Consider the following 15,338-nt stretch of genomic DNA (forward strand, 5'->3'; position numbering starts at 1 on the left):
GATCCTAACTTCAATATCTAAATCATTCTGCTGGTACTAGCTCCCATCAGTCTTCCATTATTCATCGAGAAGAGTAGTCGTATACTAAAATAGTGTTCGTACATGAATAGTACATCAGATAAGTTCCTAGGAAAGAGAGGTGGGTCACAAACGGTCACACTTAAATATAAAGTATTTCCTTAAGTAAAACTTTCCTAGACATGCACTTTCACTACACCACACTTAATTCCAATAACTTTTAAGACTTTAACTGACAATCCACAATCTAAGTAGGGATTTCGTTATACGATCCATTAGTCTCCTTCCCCCTAAGCCTTAACTTGGGGTTTCTACTAATTGGTTCTAACAATATCAGATTCTCTTAAGTCCCCAAGTTGTTTTTCCCTAAGTCTCTAAATAGGGTTTAAGCTCTGATACCAACTGTAACGCCTCGTTTTTTCGAGCGTTAAATAACTTAGGAATTTCGGGAATATTTTTTTTTTTCAATATAAACCATTTCCCGACAATCCCGTTTTATCTTCCCAACACACTAAATAAGAATCAATAAGCTAAGACAGGTAAACATCATAATTGCGAAAGCTAAAAATCAAAACTGGATATGGTACAAAATCGTAATCCACTTTAATCATAAAATAAGAATCCGTACCATTACATCTTTAAATACTCAATTACATGGAGACTCATCATCAAGAGATAACAACTAAGTACCTCAAATGATACAATGTAAAGATACCTCAAAAATACATTAAACCATAACAATTATACATAATCATCAATATAATAATATATCCTGAATCCTCATGAAGAAGCAAATACAGGGACAACTCGCCAAACTCATCGGCCACGTCATCACGTGCCGTTACGTCTTAATCATCTCCCTGCCATATTTGCAAGTCCTAACTGGAACGTTTGAATGCTCCAGAGGCATAATCCGATTAGAAGATGAATCTTCTAGTGAGGTTTTAAAAACATGATACGTAAATGCATAATGCAAATACATGAACAAACATTTGCCCTAGTGTAACTTCCCAGGCCAAGCCCGACACGGAATCCTAGGCAGAATCTTAGCATCTCCGGCGAGATAATCCTAACGTTATTCCATCTATTGCCTTTGGGGAATTATGGCTACACACTTAGGGTGACATCTCATCCCCATGCATAAATATCAATATAAAAATAATATCGTGCCATGCAAATATCACGACTTTCCATGAATGTGACAAAATGAATCATATCTTTCATAAATGTCATGCATATATAAGCAATCATATTTTTCATAAATATCATACACGATAAACAATCATATCATATAGGATAGGACAACTCACCTTTTGAGAAAAACTCGATTTTTCTTGAAAAGCGCGTATCGCCTCGATTTGTGTGCCCGATCTCGATTTTAGTGCCAACTCTCAAAAGTTGCACCAATCACTTTTCCTCGAGCACATAAATCATATAAAGCATATTTAATCACTAAATATCTCAATATTCTAATTTCTTTCATTTTTCCTTCATTTTCTTCCATTTTACTTTCTAAAAATTCAAACAAATACCATCGAGACTATTTTCTCAAATCTAATTCCACAAGAATTCATAATAACTTATGAACATCAAGATAAAATTATTGGACTTATCTGGATGCTGCGTTTTCAAGTAAAACGAGGCTGGTTGGTGCAAAAATTGAGACATCAGGAAAGCAAACACCAAAACTTTTTACACAAACCCCTGTAAAATATTTTTTTCTATTTTCAAGAATTTTTGAAGATATTTTGGACCAGCCACGCACCCGCACGCGCCTAGGGCGAGTGGTGCGCTTGAAAACCAGCGTGTGATCAACATGCGCCGGTCGTTTTCTACAGCGACGGCTGTGCCGGCGATGCTGGTTTCTTCCACCGCCTTGACCACCTCTTCTAGTCGATCACGATGCCATTAATTGGGGGCTGAAAAGAGCCCGAGAAGGCCGTCAACTAGAGGCTCGAAGCCTCGACCAACCATCCACCTTCCTCTTTCTGGTGACCTCAAAAACCCTCTCAAACTTGCACTAAAATGCTTCAAACTTCCCAGAATTCATCTTTAGGGCATGGGCAACAAAAGCCCCTTATTTTGGAACCCTAATTCGCTCAAAAAGTGGGTCGATTTGGAGCTCAAAGTCTCTGAAATTTTTGGCCAACACATACCCTATTTATAGGCAAATTCGAACCCTCAAATGCCCTTGCTCGGCCAACCCAAGGCCTTAGGAGTTTCCACCTCCCTTAGATCGGCCTGGAAGTAGCCCTTGCCGACCAAGAAATCAAGTTGCAGGGCGTGGAAATCCAACCAGCTTTCTGGTCAGCTTTTTCTCCAAATTCTGGCCACCACGGTGGCCCTTGTCGGCTGATGATAGGGGTGTACACAGTCCGATTTGGTCGATTTTTAACATTTTTAATATGCCGAACCGCTTGTGCGGTTTTTCTATCAAACCAGACTGCGCGGTCTGGTTTGGTAAGCAGAAATCGTACCAAACTACACCGTAAAATGCGGTACGGTTTGGTGTGGTTTCCACGGTTTGTTCAAAATATTAATTCAGTCATTTTCGTAGTGCGATTTTCATGATTTAATAAATTGTTTCATCAACTATTTAATTCATAAATCAAAATAAATAAAATAATCTTTTATTTATACAATCTGTAAATAGATTGTTAACAACAAACAGTTTGTTTTACAAAACAATCTGTTTGATTGTTTATATATAAACAAACACAATCTGTAATTTGTTTATACAAACAGTTTGTTTTTACAAATTTGTAAAAACAATCTGTTTGATTGTTTATATATAAATAGAACAGATTGTTTACAATCTGTTTACTAGATCTATTTTTCTGGTTTGAAAATAAATTATTTTATAATTTTTTTATTATTACATTATACTCGAGCGATTCGGTTTTAAACCGAACCAAGAAATTCTCAAACCGTAAATCGCACGGTTTGAGAATTTCTCAAACCGTGTCGGACCGCTTATCTCAAAAAATCGCGCGATGCGGTGCAGTTTGGTTTGGTCGATTTCCACGGTTTATTGGTTTTATTGAACACCCCTAGCTGATGATCACTCACACATGATCCCTAACCATTCCCCATGCTAGCCCAATGGCTTTCGGTGACCCCTCGTGGCCTAGTCGGATTCCATGGCCAATATTTTCATTTTTTTGCACTTTAGCCCCTCCAATTTTGGCTATTCTCACTTTGACCCATTTTCACACAGCCCCTCAACTTTACATAATTGCATTCAAGTTCCTCAAGTCTTAAAAATTTCATTTGACCTTTGAAGATTCCGAAAAAACATCATTTTGACCTCCCTCCGGCAATTTCGAAAAATTGCACTTAGGCTCGAATATTTGTTTTGGCCTTAAACCCTTTTGTTTCTTCCTGAAACCACTGAAGGGTTGTTCCCTATGAAAAATTGAAGCCCTCTCAAGCTTCCATTGACTTCCCGAAAGTCGTCTATAACAATTCAGTATTGCAACCTAATTAGCAGCTACATTTTTGTTGTACCAAAAACTATTCTTGATCTCATTTCTTTCGATGCCATAAATCATGCCTCGAAATACTCATCATGATCATATCATTTTTATTTGGCATCTCAGCTCCAAGGCACTCCCTGCAGTCGATTCGATCAATTTTTTGGGCTATTTAGATACCAATCTTCTCCGAAATTTCGTTTTTCTAATAAAACGCTTATTTTCAAATAATTTAAATTTCTTAGGTATTACAGCTAGCCGTATGGGTCTTCGAGAAGGACTGATGGTGGATCCCAAAGAGTCTCAGAGGAAAGGGGCCTCAGGGTCTTCGGGGAGCAAGGTCCTGCCTTAACCTGCATGCATAAAGGATGTCAGAAAGGCATGTAGGAGACTTCCCCATGCGAACCCTCTAATGCCTAAGTCAAACAATAGTCCAAGAAGAATGAGAAGAGTGCAAGTAAAATATCCAATGTACGTATGTAAAGTGTCCTTTGGTGTCTTAAAGAGGGTGTTCTGGATGAGGTTTAGAGAGAGAAAGAGTAGGGTTCAAATGATTCCCAAAAAGGTCCATTTATAGACAATAGGTGGGACCCACGATCGAGTTTTCTGACTCTTCTGGGAAATGCATCACGGAGGCCAGAGGGCCTAGAGATGTCTTCGAGGTGAAGCTCCCCGATAGCTGTCTCCGAGTGGTCCCGAAGAGGGCTTTGGGGCCACCAAGTGGCTCTGGTCCAAGAGACCCCAAAGGTGTCACTGAACTTATGCGAAAATACAAGTCGAACTATTCCTGGGAGACCCATCGAGGGCCTAGGAAACTACTTCCTCATAGACTCTCTAGGGAACTTGGATACATTGAGAATTTTCTTAAGACTTAGGAATTTTAGGGCACCCTACAACAATAGTTCACCACTCTTGCCTTGGACTGAAAGGTGAAGGGAAGAGTATAAAAATGTGGGTGTCTGATATGACTCATCGGGGGAGAGATTTTAGGGGATTAGTGATGCTTGGTCTGTTGAGGGCTTTGATTATAAATATGAGGTGGACCCTTATGAAGTCATCTAGAGCTCCCGAATACTCCCGATTGTCCCGAAGATTCTTTGCTGCTTTTGGCCCTAGAGATTTTACTTCTCCAAAAAACTCTTGCTTACTAAAAAACTAACTTCTTGAGGTAAAATGGCTTCTTCGTAACCTCTCACCGAAATTACTATCTCCCCACAAATGAAACCCTCAGTTTTACAAGGCAAAATTATCGAAGACTTTGCATGGTCCTATCGCATTCCTCAATCATGGGACTCGAGGGGCTCTAAGGAGGAGTTTACTACTATTGTTAAGGGAGGATCGATGGCGATACATTTAGATAGCTTACGAGTGGGACTTAGGATTCCATTGCACCCTTTTGGGATGTAGTTTTTGAAGGAGGAAATACTGGTGTTGGCCTAGTTGCATGCAAATGGCTGGGTCATGCTAGCGGGATTTTTTTTTGTTTTGTGCAAGAAGTGTGGGGTGGAACCCACCACGTCCTTATTGCTCTACTTTTATCGAGCCCGAACCATAAGAGGAGAGAAAGAATTTGTGTCCCTCTAAAGGACTCCTATTATGGTTAAATTGTTTAGGGGTAGACCTCAAAAGATAGATGATTTTGAAACTAGGTGGATAGTGGTCATGTCGTCCCCAGGATGTTGGAGGTCATCACGATATTGGCGCATGAAGGAAATGAGAAGCGCGAGGCGCGATTGGTTGAATGTTATTTCGCTAGTGAAGGACCACTAGGATGAGATCAATAAATTGGCCCAAATGGGTCTAGTAATTTTGTCAGATTTATTGATCCCCTCTAAAGAACACATTTGTAGGTCAATTAAGACTCCTATTTTATTAAGGGAAGCTAAGGAAGAGGAAGCTCTGTAAGCTTAAAGAAACAAATGGGCCAGATTAGATGGGATGGCATTCTCCTTATGAGGAATGATGTTGGCATGTTAATGTCAACTAAAGTTTGGTTGTCCAAGATTTTCTATATGAAAGATTTGGGAGAAGGATTAAAACATTGTCTCCAAAGACTCCAAAAAAGAGGCAGCATGTGGAGAAAGTTCCTTATGCTTCGACGGTGGGAAGCCTCATGTATGTTATGCCATGTACGAGACTTGAAATTGCTTATGCAATAAGTGTTATCAGCAGATATAAGTCTGATCCAGGTATGGAGCAGGATTGTTGTCAAGCATATCTTCAAGTACTTGCGAAGGATTAGAGATATGGTTTTGGCATATAAAAGAGGTGATCTTTGTGTTGATAGGTTCACAGATTCAGACTTTTAGTCTGATCTCAACAATAGAAAGTTTATGTTGGGATTTGTATTTGTCATGAATGGTGGAGTAGTTAGTTGGAAATGTTCCAAGTAGGATATAACTGTGGATTCCAGCACGAAAGCTGAGTACGTTGTAGCATGTGATGTTGCTAAAGAAGCTGTTTGGATGAGGAAGTTCATTTCTAAACTAGGAGTGGTCCCATCCGTTGATTTGTCTATACCTCTATATTGCGACAACAATGAGGCTATTGCACAAGCTAAAGAGTCCAAGTCTCACCAGAAGTCCAAACACATCGAATGTCGCTTCCATCTTCTTTGACGCAGGCTTAGCTTAATCACCATCTTGAGAAGATAGGTATTAGATATCATTCAATGATGCAGTGATAGCTTGTAAATTAGCATTAGTGTAAGTAGAAGTTTGTTAATATTAGTGCCATAAATGCTAGATTTACACTACATATGATGTATGTGTTTGGCACTAATGATGTTATCTTGTACAATATATATTTCATATATATTAAGTTATATCTTCATTCATACTTTCCATTTTCATTTATGAATGAGTCCCTAGATTTCCTGGTCGAGATTTGATTCTTAAGTAATAAGAATGATATGATATAGATCTTCTAGTTTAGGATTTCTTAAAGGAATTTATAGTCTTGAGATTTATCAAAAGGGGAATATGATTTCTCCATTATAGACCATTACGTGTGCTACTACCATTATTCAGTATGAGATACTAATGTGTATGGGTGGTGAGTCATATACCATCTTGCATGAGATGCAGATAGTAGACATGTGGGTGGGTGTTAGTCGAACATCTACTAAATGTGACGCCTGTGATAAGTCTCATGGCTTAAGGATTAATGATCTGTTGTTGGTTCTCAATTGTGTATCTAGTCCTCTGATTGTAGACGACGGAGTTGTCTTATGCATTGGTGTCTGAGATTTGTTGTTGAGCGAAACCATCAGGAGTGAAAGGTGGGAATGCTCTCTGTGTGGTCTTCGGGCAGTGGTGTATGGAGGCAAATATTCGTTGATGCAATCCATTTTCCTCGATTAGATGAGGGTGAACATCCTATGTGGTCTTGGTTAGTCGTGATTGGTAAACCCCTAGCTAGGGTGAGCATGATTAGAAAGGTGTTTCCGATGTCGAAAGTTGTTCTGAGATGCTACCTCGATCACACTATACTAGATCTAGCATAATCATCAAATCTGGTGAGTTTAATCAATTCATGACTCTCACTCGGTTGGGATATTAGTCAATGGAAGGATTATAGAGCACGGTAATTGAAGAATCTTAATAGGTTTATTTGAAGTTTAGACTTCATTTCCATTAAGATTGTCCTAAGTCCTAGTTTGGGGATACTCAGGATCTTTCGGGATGCTCTAGGATTTGAAGAGATTTTTTTAGTAGGTCGAAGTGTTCAACTAATGTCAAGAAGTTGGTGTGTCTTGACTGCTACATGGCTATGAACCTAGAAAGTCACACGCACATTGAGTGTAGTGTCAATTAGTGATTCATTAAGCGTGTTTCTTTTCATTAAAGAGTTTATGATAAAGGTTGCGGTTAAGTGTTAACCGAATATATCCATTAGTATAGGAGACCGCTAAGTGTTAACAGGATATACCGTTAAGAGTTAACGGGGCCTTGGTTTCACTAAGTGTTAGTGAAAAGGCTGTTAAGTGCTAATAGTAGGGGCAAAGTGTAATTTCTAGAGGCTCCTGGCACAACCGAGGAGCTGTCGAACTAGCTCAAGGGGGTTAACATTGACGCCATCTAGACGAAAGGGTTGAAAGAATATTGGTTGTCATGGGTATGTCACAAGGAAAAGGAGAGGTCTGCCTCAGGCTTCACAAAGTATGGGTTTTATTTGGCTTGGGGGTACTTGGAAAGAACATGCCCGAAAGCTAATTATTCTGACGTTGTTTTCTTAAGTGACAAGATTATGGGCATCTGCGACTGGTGAGAGTATGGGGATCTTGACCATATAGCACCAAAAGAATTTTTGAATGTCGAGGTGAATGATCTTTCCAGACCTGTAGGCTCGTAAAGCCCATACGTACCAAGGTCGAATTCAGGGTCTTTAACACGAAGCTCCCCAAGGGACAAAGACAATTGATGCCTTGGAAGACATTAAGTTCACTGACTTGGATTTCATAAAAGGACTCCTTGCTCCAAAGGGCGGATTTCCTAAGGCTCTGATTTAGGATAGGTTTCATTTCACCCTTTTTTTTACTTTTTATCTCATTACACTTTTTGTATTTTGGGAATTAAACAGATACTAATAGAATGAGCATTCTTTTGGGTAACAAATTGGTGTTTGGTTGGCTAACACTACAAAAAAAAGGGTATTTAGCGGCTTTTTTTTTTTTTTTTTTGTATTTAGCAAAAACTACCGCTATGTAATTTAGCGGCAGTTTTGAAAATCGCCATTAAATCAACCGTCATAGAGCATTTAGCGGTGATTTTTAGCAACCGTTGGAGTAACCGTCGTAAATTACATTTTTTGCGGTAGTTTTTGAACTGTGGTTAAAATAAAAAAAAATTAAAATTTTTAATTTTAACGACGATTTTTAGAACCACCGCAAAAATTAAAAGAAATTAAAAATTTAATTTCTCCCAAGGGCCGTCTGTGCGCGGGCTCGTGAGAGCTCCCATTAACCCTTGCCCACGCGGGCTCACGCACCCGCTTGGACCTGTGCGCCACGTGGCAATGCTGAAAAATAAATTTTCGGCTTCCCCTTCCCCGAATTCAAACACGAGACCTCCCCTATGCGCGTGTGAGCGTGTAATCGTCTGATCTGCCAAGCCTCCTTATTATATATCTACCCATATAAATTATATATTAATTCAACAATTATTTTCTAAAATTATATTTTATATTTTTAATATAAATTAAAAAACATTAATTAATTTATTATTTTTTAAAAGAATAAAGAAATAAATTAAAAATAAATTAATTGATTAAAAAATAAAAAAAAAGATTTTATATAGTTTTTAAAATTATTAAAATTTTATATATTAAAATTTTGTTGAATTACTTTTTATTTTTATTTTTTTAAATTAAATTTTTAATTAATTTTGCAATTAATTTAAATTAAATTTTAAATTTCTTTTTGAGATTTTATATTTCCTTTTATTAATTTAATTTTTAATTATTTTCTTAAGTAAAATTAAAATTTTTAATGAATTATTTCTTAATTAAAATTTAAATTTTTAATGAATTATTTTCTTAAGTAAAATTTAAATTTTTAATGAATTAAAATTTAATTTTTAATTCTTTTTTCTTTTATTAAAAATAATTAAATTTGTAATTTGTAATTTTTGAATTATTGAATTATTTTAGAATTTAGCAGCAGTTTCTCAAAAACCATCGCTAAATTCAAATTTTTAATGAATTCTGCTACAATTTTTAAAAACCGTCACAAATGTTAATTTAATTTTAATTTTAAATTATTTAATTATTTTTGGATTTAACGGCGGTTTCTCCGTCGCTAAATTCAAATTTTTAATGAATTTTACGACAGTTTCGAAAAATCATTACAAATGTTAATTTAATTTTTATTTTGAATTATTTAATTATTTTTTAATTTTGCAGTGGTTTCTCAAAAATCGTCACTAAATTCAATTTTAGTTTTTAATTATTTAATTATTTTTTAAATTTAGCTTCGATTTTTTAAAAACCACCACAAAATTAAATGTTTTAATAAATTTTGTGGCGGTTTTTAGTCTTTCCTTGAATTTTTTTGTAATATAAGCAAGTTTAAGGGTTTCCATCCCATTAGCTTCCCAGTCTGATTCTTAGTCTTTCCTTGAAATGATCCATAATTTACAATAAGTTAGTAACGTCTTCACATGGTTACTTCTACTTATGACTTGATAGCTTCCGCTTCCAACCTTGGAGCTATTTGGCGATGCGTATTTGGATATGGCATTCCTAAAGTGATCAATATAATGTTTTAGGCACTTATAGTGTTCCTTTACCTTTGGAATGTGATGAAGGGTCATGAGAAGCTTTCGTCACATCTGATCGTGAGGGTGGAACACAAAACACCTTCTAGCAAAAAAGGGGATGAGATTGGTCTAGGAGTGGTTGCAGAAAAATGCCACTATAGAGTTGTCTTCTTGGATCGACAGTTTAGCTTCTACATGGCTATTGCAGAAGGCACTAATAATAAATCTCCTCTCGTTGACACTTTGTGCAGCTTTACGAACTACTGCTTACCCTACTACATTGGAATCTCCCCAAACTTAGAAAATATATCCGAGGAAGTCGGGAAGTTTAGGGAGATGCCTTCTTTGGCATGGGTGAAACATATTTGAGGGAACTGACATGCTAGAGGGACTACCTCCTAGGTTCATAGAATACTGTTGCAGACATATCCTAGTAGGTCTTTTCCTGTGGAAAAGGTCTTCACATACTTCATTCTTCACAATAACACTCCTTTGAAGGCATCGACATTGCTAGGGAGGATGACCCCTTTTCCTTCAGATATCCTCAAGGGGTTCATCCTTACTTCCCACTTACCTAGACTGGGTCACTGCTTTGATGAACAACATGGACACCTAACAGAGATACAGGGTGGGAATGTGTGTTCTTATCCCGAGGGTTGGTGTATTAGCAAGAGATGAACCTTGGAAGGCTCATAATAGTAGGAGAAAAACCTTGAAACAAGCTCCCAAGTGTTTTCCTGGAGGATTCAGAGTGTGGCTTATTGGAAGACACTGTAGGATAAAGCAAGAGCATAACATCTTCACACAATTGACCCTTATAATGGCACCTAAGGTATGAATTTTTGCTCGATTCCCATAGATGGCGCAAAATTGTTGTTTCTTAACAACAACAATTGAATTTATTTGTCTTGGGATCAGTCAAAGCAAAGTTCTTCACCACAACAGAGGGTTTAAGATGCCACAAGCGAGGTCAAATGGACCTAGAACGGATCAGGGCCGGAACTCGATGAGGCAAGAACCCGGATGGGCCTTCGAGGAGTCAACAGGAAGGGAGCTCAATGGGTCTTCGGGAGAAAAGGGTTTCTAGTCATTCGGGTGAGCTTGGCTGGAACTTAGCCTGCGGTCACAAATAAAAGTTAGAAAGGCACGCGAGAGACTTCCCTACATGGGCCTTTCGATGCCTAAGTCAAACAGTAGTCTGAAGTATGATGTATGATGAAAATGTATGTCTACATGTCCCAAAGGGATACTCATGGTTTCGAATGGCATTTAGAGAAGAGTGAGTGTCAGGACAATTGTATAAAGTGAGTCTAGAAAGGTTCATTTGTCCAAAAAAAAGTTTGTTTGCCTTCAAAGAGGCAAGTATTTATAGATGAAGTGGTAGGACCCACAACTGAATCGAACTACTCTTTGAGGGAGTGTCTTAAGGAGACCAGAGAGCTTGGAGAAGTTTTTGAGGGTGGGGCACCCCAATGGCTATCTCTGGGTGGCCTCGAATGAGGCTTCAGGCTACCAGATGGCTTAGGTCTGGGAGACCCCGAAGGGTGTCCTTGGACTTGGGTAAAAATGTTGCATGTTTGGCTGGTTCCGAGGGACCCATCAGGGGTACATGATGCTTTTGTCCCGGAAACTGCCCAGGGAATAATGAACTCAAAAATTGCTTTGAAACTTAAGAGAATTTTAGGGCACCCCACAATAGTTAGTGATAATGCTCTAAATGCTAAATTTACGGTTCATGGGATGTAAGTGAGTGGCACTGTTGATATATTATTGATATTAATAAAATGTTACATATTCATTCATATCTTTACATCTCGCCTTTATGAATAAGTCCCTAAACTTCTTGGTAGATTTACTACGCTCAAGGTGTTGAGACTGTGTGAGTTAAATCTCTAGTTCAGGATTTTTTAAAGATATTTTTTATCCTTAGATTTATCAAAAGAGGAATATGATTTATCAATTAGTGAACCAGCACATAGACTACTACCATTGTTAGCATGGGATGCTAATGGGAATGGGGTGGTGAGTTACACGTCACATTGCATGGGATGCATACAGTAGACATGTAGGTGGGTGTTGGGAGAACATACACTAAATGTGATGCTTGTGATGGATCACATGGGTTGAGGATTAATGATCTGTTGCTGGCTCTCGATTCTGTACATGGTCCTTAGACTAGATGCAACATAATGTCTTGTACACTAGTGTTAAGGATTTGTCGTTGAGCGAAACCATTCGATGTAAGAGGTAGGAATGCTCTTTGTGTGGTCTCTATGCAATGGTGTGTAGAGATTAATGTTCGCAAATGGGATCCATTAACCTCAATTGGATGGAGGCATACATCTTATGTTGTCTATGTTGGTTGTAATTGAAAATTCCCTGGCCAACTAAGAAGCAATCGAGGAAGGAACCACTTAAGAGCTTCGGGTCACCTCTGTCGAGAGAGTTCTAGCAAGACTTCATTGGAATGTTCCATGGTAGTTTGGGCATGGACCGACTAGGTCCTTTACTGTAACACCCGAGAAATTGTAAAAGACTTAAATGTAATTTCTCACAGTTATGAGTGATCGAATCAACTGCAGGGAATGCCCTGAAGCCTAGATATCTAAGGAATCTGATATGGTATTGACGAGCATTTCGAGGTAAGATTTATGGTATCAAAAGAAATTGGATCAGAAATAGTTTTTGGTATAGCTATGATTCAGGTTGAAAAATCGAATGGTCATAGGAGACTTCTCGAAAGTCAACGAAACCTTGAGGAGACTTTGATTTTGTAAGTAGAACAACCCTAAGTTGGTTTCTGGTTGAAACAAAAAGATTAGCGATCAAATCACACAATCGAGCCTAAGTGTAAATTCTTAATTTTACCTGAGGGAGGTCAAAAAAATATTTTTTCTAAGTTTTCAGGGGTGAAATGAAGAGTCTAGAGCTTGTGGGTCTTAATGGAATTATTGAAAAAATCATAGGCTTCAAGGAAATGGCTAAAATATAATTGGAAATTGAGAAGGGGCCAAGTGCAATTTCTGAAAACCTACAAGTGTGAAACTTGCAAAGTCGATGGTCGCCGGTGAAAGTCCACGATTCCGGCGATGGGACGACCGAAATCTCATCAGGGATAGGTCCATCATGACCTAGGTCGCTTGGAGGCCAAGTCTTGGCCATTGATTAGCCAAGAGATGCTAAGTTTTTGCTATAAATAAAGACCGAGGGTTTGCAAGTTTTGGGCATCAAATTTCTTGTGTTTTGTAGAGTTTTGGGGAGAATTGATCTAGGGCTTTTGTTCTTGAGGCATCGAGGGTCGTTTCTGGAGTTTTTGGAGGGTTTTTGTGAGGTTTTAAGGGAGATTTGAGGCTTGGCCGGAAAAAGCATCTAAGGGTACCAATGAGATCAACTTGAGGTGTAGAGTAAGGAAGGGGAAGACAATCATCGATCAGAGCAAGTTTCAGGTCATCGGCGGTGAAGGATTCACCGAGGAAGACAATATGCGTGCAGTATATGCTTGGATCGCACGCACAACACACGTGCCTAGCATGTGAGGACACGTGAAGTCTGGGGTAAGGTTGGAATTTTTTTTATATTTTTTAGAAAATTATTTTATGATTTATGGTGTTGGAAAATTTGAGAAAATGTTTGAGAAGGTATTTATTCTAGAATTATCAAAGGAAAAATAGGAAGAAAATAAGTGAATTATGGAGAAATTGGGAAAAATAGATATATATATATATATTCCTTTGAATAAATATGATATTCAGGGATCGTTGAGACTTGAGGTTGAGTAATAGTATGGTTGTTTGAGGCTTGGCATGAAAATCAAGGATTTGCATGAGAATTGATGATAAGGAGTTAATTTTTCTAAATCTTAATGAATTATATCCCTATTTTTTATCTTATATTAATGTTTAATTTGAATAATTATGCACATTATGTACTATTGTCAGGTTGATATGAAGAAATTGATATTTGTCGAGTAATTGAAGATGTTAAAGAGTCAATCAGATGGCCAACTTTACTACTCAAAATCTAGTGCAATTGGGTTAACTATTAAATGGAGTCCAACCAAAGAAGACCCAAGCATTTTAATTCCAAAGAAGGCCCCAAGCATTTTAATTCCAAGGAAGGCTCAAATCCAACATAAAGAAAACCCAAAACCCAACTTGTAAAAATCTATTTTTTATTTTATTTTTATTTTTATTTTTAAATATTTATTTTATAAGTGCTTATTTAGGTGTGTCTTTTAGTTAAAATCCATTTAACTTTAGGTGTGTGAGTGCCCATTAGATATAATTATGTCTAGTTGTATAATTGAAATTGTGTGGTTTGTATTGTATCTTGTGGACTATAAATAGCTCACTTGGTTGCACTTATAAGGTGTGATTATTATTTTTGAATCAAAACTTAGTTGTTTTTTTAGATTTTCTCTTTGAAAATTGCTCTTGTTCTCTTTTTTTTTTCTCTATTATCTTCTCTTGTGATCTTTCTTTCTTTCTTTTTTCTCTTGAATTTTTATGTCATTTATTGTTACTTTATTATCCACCGCCTAAATAGCCGATCAATTTCTGCCTTTTTAATTCCTGTAATTTTAATTCACGTCTTTTTATTATCCACAGCCTAAATGACTGGTTAATTTCTGTTATTTTAATTTTTGTCATTTAAATTTTGTTATTTAAATTACGCCATTTAAATTCTTGTCAATTAACTTTCAAATGGAGATGAGTAGCTAAATCCAATCTTTGGTTAAGGTAAGGACAGTGTCCAACGCTAATGATTCCCAAAGAAAGCTAAACTTTAAATGAATGACATTAATTTAAATTTCAGTATGAGTGTGTATTAATTATTGAGAAATCACTAGGTTTGGATTGGATAGTAAGCCTAACTTAGAGCTTTCATGCCACGCATGGGAGTTACTAGAACTAGAAACGTTATCATACCCAAAGCCGGATGATTAATTTAGTTGTTTTGTGTATTAATTGTAATTGAATTTATGGTAGTTGCTTAAATTAAAATCCCGCATATCATGTGTGGGGATTGCTTAAACTAGACCTATCATCATCTCTAATTACATTTAATAACAAACCCTTATATCTGAAATTAAATTAATGTTGTTAATCTTTTTTGCTAAAAATTGGGGATCAACGGGTTGGTGCTGAAATTGTCTTAATTCAAATGCTATCCAATTTCATATTCTCACATTCAGTGTTTATTTCAACTTCTGCCTTGCTTTATTTCCTAGTATTCGTTATTTTAAAATCTATAAAAAAATCTTGTTGCCAATTCGTCCAAATGCGTGTGCGTGTGTGTGACATTCTTTTTCTTTTGCCATAAATAAATCTCTCAGTGGACGACCTGGACTCATCTAGAAAATACAAATTTAAATTTAGACTAAAACTACACTGGTACACTAATGAGTATAAACCTCTCACCAAAATAAAGAAAAAAATATAAAAGTTTTATTGTGTTTTAATTGTAGGGTGAGAGTGCAACCAAATTTTGGCGCTGTTGCTGGGGAGATTAAGGCAAAAATAAAAAGAAAAAAAAATAAAAATAAGCATCTCCTGATAAATCTGGTAACTTTGTTTCTTTTTACTTTATT

Source organism: Diospyros lotus, chromosome 9 (genome assembly GCF_014633365.1).
Source record: "Diospyros lotus cultivar Yz01 chromosome 9, ASM1463336v1, whole genome shotgun sequence".
NCBI classification, from domain to species: Eukaryota; Viridiplantae; Streptophyta; class Magnoliopsida; order Ericales; family Ebenaceae; genus Diospyros; species Diospyros lotus.